A 9353-nucleotide genomic window follows, 5' to 3' on the forward strand; every position below is an offset into this window, starting at 1 on the left:
CAAGGACACTGACTGTATCAACAACCTTGTCTACTGCAATGACAACATGGACATTTATGTGTTCACAATCCCTCACTCCTCATGTCCCAAGGATACTCGTCTTCCTCTACCTTCTTATTTGCTGCTTTTAGATACCCCATCATCACGTAAAACACATTAAAGTTATTAGTTACATAAATTGTTTTGCTGGTTGATATGTGTAATACGACTCTATATTATTATGTAAAAATGATACCCATAATTTGGGACTCTCATATACGGTCAGCTATATATGTATATATTTAAACTATGAATACCACTGTCTGCAACCACTACTGGTAAATGTTTATGGGGCATTTCATTGTTATTGTTTATAGAACCCTTCAGAAATAAAGTTATTATAAAAGCACTTCGTAATCTGTTGCAAAAATATATTTGAAACATGCAGAAGGATTTTATCTTTCCAGTAAGGACCCATAGCATGCAAAAAATAAGCACGCTGCCTTACAAATCTCCTTCTGCAGATCACTGTTCATTGTAGGAAAACAGAACAGAAGGATGAAAAGCCAGGTCATTTTTCCTTATTCTTTCGCCTTGGCTGCTGGCTCCAGCGTTATTGCATTTTCATGTTAGGACTAAACTGTAATAACTTATTACACTTAAACAGCTAAGTCATTTTATTTATTACCCTGACGCACCCAGCCACACCAACCTCTTGCTCTCCTGGACCCACATCAATGACGAGGACACCATCAAAACCATGAGCACCATCCACTCCGGATCTCCCTAAGACCCCTGCCCCCACTATGTCTTCAACAAAGCGAGCCCCATCATCGCCCGCCAACTCCGTAAGATCATCAATAGCTCATTCGCAGCCGCCACCTTCCCGGAGAGCTGGAAGCACGCCGAAGTCAACGCCCTGCTGAAGAAACCTAAAGTGGACCCTGAAGACCTCAAGAATTACCGACCCATCTCCCTCCTCCCCTTCCCGGCGAAGGTCATGGAGAAGATCGCCAACGGCCAACTGACCCGCTTCCTGGAGGACAACAACACGCTGGACATCTCCCAATCCTGACTCCGTAGGAACCACAGCACCGAGACCGCCCTCATCGACGCAACCAACGACTTCAGGACCATGCTCGACAAAGGCGAAACCGCGGCCCTCAACCTCCTGGACCTCTCGGCTGCTTTAGACACTGTCTGCCACCACACCCTCTGCACTCGCCTCTACGACGCCAGGATCCGCCACAAGGCTTTGGACTGGATCACATCCTTCCTCTCCGCCAGGACTCAGAGAGTCCGCCTCCCTCCCTTCCTCTCGGGAGACACCAAAACCATCTGTGGCGTTCCCCAAGGGTCTTCTCTCAGCCCAACTCTTTTCAACATCTACATGGCACCGCTCGCCAACATCGTCCGATCCCACAACCTCAACATCGTCTCCTACGCCGACGACACTCAGCTGATCCTCTCACTCACCAAGGACCCTGCCACGGCCAAAACAAACCTCCACGCCAACTGGATGGAGAAGAGCCACCTCAAACTTAACTCGGACAAGACAGAGATCCTCATCCTCGGCTCCAACTGCTCCGCATGGGACGACTCCTGCTGGCCAGCCACCCTAGGAACCACACCAACACCCACCACCCACGCACGCAACCTAGGTTTCATCCTAGACTCATCACTTGCCATGACCCAGCAAGTCAACGCTATCTCATCTTCCTGCTTCAACACCCTCCCCATGCTTTGCAAGATCTTAAGATGGATCCCCACCGAAACAAGAAGGACAGTCACTCACGCCCTCGTCAGCAGCAGACTGGACTACGGCAACGTGCTCTACGCAAGAACCACAGCCAAGCTCCAGAAGAAACTACAACGTATACATAGCCTCCGCACGCCTCATCCTTAACATCCCACGCCACGACCACATCTCAGCCCACCTCAGAGACCTTCACTGGCTTCCCGTCACCAAGAGGATTACCTTCAAACTCCTCATCCACGCCCACAAAGCTCTTCACAACACAGGCTCGGCCTACCTCAACGATTCACCTTCCACACTCCCACCCGCCATCTCCGCTCTGCCAACCTTGCCCTCGCTGTCGTCCCTCGCATCCATCGAACTACAGCCGGCAGCAGATCCTTCTCCCACCTCGCTGCCAAGACCTGGAACACCCTCTCCACCCACCTACGACAGACCCAGGACCTCCTGACCTTCAGGAAATGCCTCAAGACCTGGTTATTCGAGCAGTAGCAGTCCTGCCCTCCCCCCCTTTCAGTGCCTTGAGACCCTAGCGGGTGAGTAGCGTGCTTTACAAATGTTTGATTGATTGATTGATTGACACATACCTAGAGACATCACAACTCAACTGCATTAATGTGTTGTTTGTTGCTGGCACTGGGGTAGAACTTCATCCCCCTGCCTCCTTCACTTTTTGCCCACAACTGAGAGCAATGCAAGGCACTGTTAGGAGCTATATCTACGGCAGCAACAACGTGGGATGCGCTGAGTGCTTGTTGCTGATGGTGGGGTGGGACTTCATCCCCCAGCCTCCTTCACTCTTTGCCCACACCTGAGAGCAATTCCACTGCATTGCTGGGACGTCCATCTACGGCAGCAAAGCCCTGCGGTGAGGGACGCACCCGGGTGGGTACCTGGGCAAAGACTGGGCCAAGAATGGGCCCATCTGCGCCCGTCCCCGGCCAGACAAGGCTGGGCTGGGCAACCCCTCTGAGACAGGTGATCAAATTTCAGACAAAGTGGTGTTGCCACTCTTTCTTCACCTTCTCCACAATGGGCAAGCACAAGATGGAGGGATGCCCTGCCCCCCTACAAAAACCCCTACACAAGCCTATTAGTATTTGATGGAGCGTACAATAGGGGTGGTGTCCAATGAAATCGCGTTATCTGAAAGCAGATTATCTATGGGGCACGGGAGCAGTCTCAGCAGCACAACAAATGGCTTTGGTACAGCTCAAACTAACAGTCCCATGGAGGAGGTTGATGCCAGAGGTACAGGGGAAATAGCGTCTCCCCATGGCTTCTCTGTCTTACCAGGAACTAAGATCGTTACAAGAAGTTCTGGCATCTCTCTAGCCTCCTTGAGGTCCAGCAGTCCAACTTCTCCCATTGAGTCTGCAAACAAACGGAAAAGTCGAGCGCCCGTGCTCCAAGGGCGATAGCCCAATCTGGCTATACAACAGCTGGCCCAAGCTCACTATTCACAGGCAATATCAATATAGAGGAGATTTATAACAGGTTTTCAATCATTTTGGAAACTCAACTAAACCCAATAAAGGAGCACTTTGAGACACTTGAAATTCATATAGCAACCCCGCTCAAGCCCTCCAGTTATACAGGGACAAACTGTACTATGCGCATTGTGGAGCATGTATCTAGTGCACCCAATGGGGGACCTTTGACATGTGCGGCTGAAAAGCACCTCGAGGGAGGGGTGACCCTTCAGGCTGTTATAACTCCCGCCTCCCCTACACAAAGTGTTACACCTGAGGGTTGTAAGGACACACCGGGAACGAATCAGGACGCGGGGGTGTTACCAATAACTCCTTATCAACTGTAGTTGGTAGTCAGAACCACACAGTGTGACACATTGTGAAGGTAGCCGCACAGGTGAAAATTCCAGCTGCTCGACTTTAAATTTACCTCCAGAGGCCTGCCCCTATGTCCTGGTAATGGCAGGTGTAGCGCCTTTGAAACACAATCCGGTGGAGACATGGGCAGAGCTACCGGCTTGGTGCGCACAGGAACTTTAACTCTGCAAGAAGTCAAGAAATTATAATGTTCGGATCGGTTCCTCCAACAAAAGTATAGCTGGCGACTGTATTGTTGTTAATTCTAGGCACCGTCACAGTGTGGGGAACTTATTGGGCGCCTGTGCATTGGAGGCAACAGTTAGAACCAAGATTGTCACTCTAACTTTGGGCTACTTTTACAAGCCACCTAAGCAAATATTACAACAACTCCCCCGGCTGCTGCCCCCAGCCTTCAGGGATTGTCATGCAATAATAGATTTGCAGTACTAGCTGACATCACAAGATCGACTGACAGGCAGTGCCCAGGCTGCCTGAGAGTGGCACACTGACTGCAACAGGAGAATACACTGTGAATCTAAGGGCTCCGAATCTACTTCCTGCTGCCCGTAGCGTCCACAATCTCAGCTGAGCCTGACTGCCTAGGCACTACCTCCGAGCTTCACCGCCTAGAAACTGACCCGGCCAGCGAGTTTGCATCAGCGACTAAGTGCCTCGTTATAGCGCCTGTTCTTTCGATCTCTCCAGCCAAAAATTCTTCTTTAAAAATCTTAAACTGGAATATTGCCAGCCTCTGTTCCAAGTTATAATTACCTGATTGACTCCTATTTACAAAGTTGTATGATATATTAATAATGCAAGAGACCTGGGAAATCAATCCCATCGTTTTTGAAGGTTTGATGTGTTTTAGTCTAGCGGCTGTACCGTCTTGCCCTAGTTGAGCCTCAGATGGATTGTCTATGTGGATTAACCTATCACTTGGGGTCCACGCTGAGGTGGTGAAAACCCCTGAAAGTGAATATCAGACCATTCTTTATAAGGGGGCCCTGACATTTTTCTGTATTAACTTCTATAACAATGACTTTCTCAATGGGTCCAATCAGAAATTCCCAGAACTATTTGATTTCATATCAGCTAACGTGGCGGGTAAATGTTATCAGGGCCAGCAACTGTATCTTTGTTTATCAGGGCCTTTAATGCTAGATTACCCATTCATAGAGTGGGGATAAAGCCATCAGCCCCCACGAGATCCGATGTGAGAGGTAATGAGTTGGAAGCCCTTCTTGCCTCTGACTTGCACAATGTTTTGGAGGGGGTGGGTTTGGTACGCTGGGGCAGCCCACTTATAGGGGAAGGAATGCTTCCACAGTTGTTCCACAGTTAATGATTATATTTTTATCTCCTGCAACCTGGTGAACCTGTTGTTACACGGCACAATCATCAGAACAAATTTTGGGGATCATAATCTGATTAAAACAACCCTAGAAGTGCCCACCCCCAGGGAGATACCACAAGGTACACTCAGCCTTAGTAATTTATTGCCAACCATGGGAAATCTTAGATTACGTTGGAAACTGCCTGACCCATTAAAAATTTCTCAATAAGGTGTTAGCTGAGATTATGCATTTAGTCATAGGATGCCTGATAGATTACACTGACAAAGGTGCGATTGTCACCTCTTTTACGACACTCTGTGATAGGATTAGACAGTCTCTCTCTGTACCCATTAAACCCAGTGCTCCAGACCCCAGGCTGGTTCGATCACTGGCTAATCGCCTTCTGCGCAGAGCCTTAAATGCGTGCCCCGTGATCGCACACTTGTGGTGGCCCAGCTTAAGCACTATAAACGTATTAGTAAGAGAAGGAAGGCGGTTATTACTCACCAGTGGGCTCTATTGACAGATACAGCCCGTCTTAAAGATAGTAAGACCTTTTGGAGGGCTGTATCTTGTTTACATTCTTTGGATTCGGGTCCACATCCATCAGCTGTCACATAAATGAGGCGGAATGGGTGGCACATTTTGAGAAAATATATGCAGTTAGGGAGCCTACCTGTGCGCAGTCTCCTTCGTGGGATTCTTTATCCTTTGCACCAGTTTCTCTGCAGGAAGTCATGGTGGACATCCAGGAGAGCGCAGGGGGAAGCACCAGGGCCGGATGGCGTCCCCATTGACATCATTAAGTACAATATGAATTTTTGGGCACCCTTGTTGACAAATGTTTATAACAGCCTGTGTTATCATCCCATTCTTCAAGAAAGGGAACCAAGTGGATCCCAAATGCTACCTCCCTATATCCTTGACCGAGATCCCCACCAAAATCCTTGGCAGAGTGCTGAATAACAGAATACTGGAGTGGACCAATGACAATAATATCCTAATGCATGTCGGTTCAGTTTTCACACTGGTGTAGGAATGGTGGAACAATGCCTCAACCTTCACTTGATTATTGGGAAATATACTGTGGCAAACAGTCTACAGTATCTCTTGCTTTTATGGACTTGTTGATGGCAATATGTTGTTCTAACCGGTCAAAGCTGTGGCAAGTCCATATCAAGCTAGGAATGGACCAGGCACTTGTACATTTATGGTTTCATTGCACTCAGGTACAAATGCCGGTAGTAGGTTTGGCAATAAGAGGAAAGTGTCAGATGCATTTAGCATCAAATGAGGGGTGCACCAAGGTTGCGCGGTTGCCCTGATCATGTTCATCCCTTTCATAAATTATCTTAGCCCAGAGCTTACCAAGTGCACCCCCAATGTACCAATGATAAGTGGTGCCCCCCTCCCTGCCCCACCTTATGTGGATGACGCAGTGTTAATCACTCGTTCCCCTAACGCTCTGCATACCTTTGTCTATTCTTTCGTACAGTTTATGGCAAATCTTGATCTGTTGACTAACTTTGTGAAATCTTTTATAATGACTGCCATTAGCGTGCGCGGCTTCCATCTATTAAAGTAGCCCGCACACTTTATCTAGCACTAGCACTTTTTCTTACCTGTTGGGCACCTTCAGCTCCACTGGCTCATGGTCCCCCCATATTGCACAGAATAGGGTCGAGGTTTCAAGGGCAGTTGGCAGTTTCCTCAGCTTACTGTCCCCAAAGTGAGGAAGGACACTTTTACCCCTGTTGCAAATATATTCTGCCCAGTGCTTTCCAACTGTGACTTATGGGGTAGGAATCTGGGGAACAGGTGATCCAACAAATCTTCAGAGGGAAGTAAATCGCTTTTGCAGAAAGGTATTATTAGCCCATGTATCGACCTCCCATGTTATTTGTCATAAAGAGTTAGGCTTAATTTATTTGAGCAATTACATTCGTACCCGCCCCACCCCTTTTGTGGCTCTATGGAGCATGGAAGAGGCGTCCCTAACAAGTAATATAATTTTTGACTGCTTGTCATGTGACAAGGGCCTCTCTATTCCTTGGCTGGTGTATGTAAAAAAAATCCCTGGAAGAGATCAGTTTAACTGATATGTTTGTCGCCATAGCGACATGCACTTCCCTTGGCAGGAAGCAAGTTCAAGCCCTATTACTAGAGCATGCACAAGCAGAGAGGCTGAAGGTGAAGGTTCGGAAATCGACTGTTATGAGCTATTTGCATCTTACCCCTGAGGCCTCCTCTAGAAGCTATTTGTAGAACACAGAAGGATAATGGATGGAGTGCTGAACAATGCAAACACTCTCCCCCAGTCACAGATCTGGATTTAATCCATCATTCTTTTGCTCACCAAGCCACCCCAGTTTGGACCCAGCCATACGCACATCAGTCTTGACCCTGTTCCTCATGGGAACAGTCCAGCCCGAACTGCCAAGCTGGGTCCTCCCTGGACCAGAAACAAGCATCCTGGGACCGGTTTCAGGGTTTCACCCTTCATCAGCCAGGCTAGCTTGAATCCAGTGACACAGTGAGCAAGGGTCCCACGTCTGGGCATACCCTTTCCACTTAAGCAACTTTAGCAACACAAAAGGATGATGGACGGAGTGCTGAGCAATGCAAACACTCACCCCCAGTCACAGATCTGGGTTTAATCCATCATTCTTTTGCTGACCATGCCACCCCAGTTTGGACCCAGCCATATGCAAATCAGTCACTTGATTTGTCGGGCATTCCTTCATCCATTGGTCGGCGAAATACGTGGAAAGGCAGATATACAGACGTTCTTTGGGATTGTCAAGTGGACGACATGAAGTGTTGTGGTGGGGAAAGAGTGGCATGAGATGGGGGAATTTTCTTCCTTTTCTAACGTCAATGCTACCCAATTGGGGATGTCCAGATATGCTGTGTTTGCATTTGGGGGTAAATGACTTAGTAAAACTTTCTGGTCTCACCATACTGCAACATATGCAACAAGATCTTGAGTTTCTCTGCCAAAGGATGCGTGGCACATGCATAATACGGACTGAGTTCGTACCCCGAAGAAAATGGAGAGGGGCCTTGAAACATGGGGCCGTGGAGAGGGCTAGGAGGAAGCTGAATAGAGCTATGAGAGTTTCTGCGGGGCCCACGGGATCAGGGTTCTAAAACATGAGGACATCAAGGAAGAAATGGTTGACCTGGTTCGGTCGGATGGTGTGCACCTTTCCGAATTGGGGAATGTGTATTATCTCACAGAACTGAGATTAATGTTGGGAGATTTGTGGGGTGAAAAGATGTGGCTCTGTGATGATGCTTGAGCATGCAATATTGCAGCGGGTTCGCTAGTGGGGCAGCAAAACGCCTATCGGGTTTGTGCTGAGTGGCAGTAGATGGGGGAGGGTGGAAAGTCAGGTGCGGGCTTGGCCACCCTTCCAGGGGGCAAAAGAAAACAGGTGAAGGATGATAGAGTGGGGGATGCCCCAAGCAGGCAGGGGATGAATGAAAAAGGAGGATGTGTGGGTCAAATTGAAGGGAAAGATGGAGGAACGGACGCTATTGGAGAGATGAGCAAAAAGAAGACTAGAGAGGTTTTAGAAGATGGGGTTGGGGGGTTTCGAATTTGTTTAAAAGTTTAACGGTTATGTTATTGTATATAAGGCAATCCTGTCCTAAATAAATGGCCTTTTACACTTTGAGAACTCGTGTCATTGACTATGTCCCGATGGGGGGCCCCGTGGAGAGCAGGCACAGTCTAGTCTCTCCACTGGGACTTTCGGGAGGGAAGTGACAAGGGGTTAGGCAGGATTGGTAATGTGAAACGTGGGATTGGGACATGGGTGGGGTATTTAAGTTATGGGGGTGTGGGGACCGGCCTCTTCCACACCAACTGTCAGCGCGGTGTGGAAGTTCGTGGATGCATTTAGAGATGACTGTGGGTGTGCGTGGAGTGTATTATGGGTTTTAGCTGCGGAATGCCAGTTAGGGCAGGTTTGCTGGTAGGGGTGTGACAGTAGATGAGGGAGGGTGGAGAGCCAGATGCGGGCTTGGCCACCCTTCCAGGGGGGAAAAGAAAACAGGTGAAGGATGATAGAGTGGGGGATGCCTGAAGCAGGCAGGGAATGGGTGAAAAAGGAGGATGTGTGGGTCACATATGAGTGAAAGATGGAGGAACGAAAGCTATTGGAGAGATGAGTGAAAAGAAGACTGGAGAGGTTTTAGAAGATGGGGGGATGGGGGTTTTGAATTTGTTTAAAAGTTTACCGGCTATGTTATTGTATATACGGCAATCCTGTCCTAAATAAATGGCCTTTTTCAGTCTTTACAGGTTCCACCCTCTTAATGACCGGCACATCCACTGAAAATAATGACAAGGGGGATCTTACAGCCTCCTCCCTACGACATCTCGAGTCCAAAATCGAAAGAACACTTGAGCTCACTCAATGCCGGAAGTGACAAGGGAATCATTGT

The sequence above is a fragment of the Pleurodeles waltl genome, chromosome 6 (genome assembly GCF_031143425.1).
Source record: "Pleurodeles waltl isolate 20211129_DDA chromosome 6, aPleWal1.hap1.20221129, whole genome shotgun sequence".
Lineage (NCBI taxonomy): Eukaryota > Metazoa > Chordata > Amphibia > Caudata > Salamandridae > Pleurodeles > Pleurodeles waltl.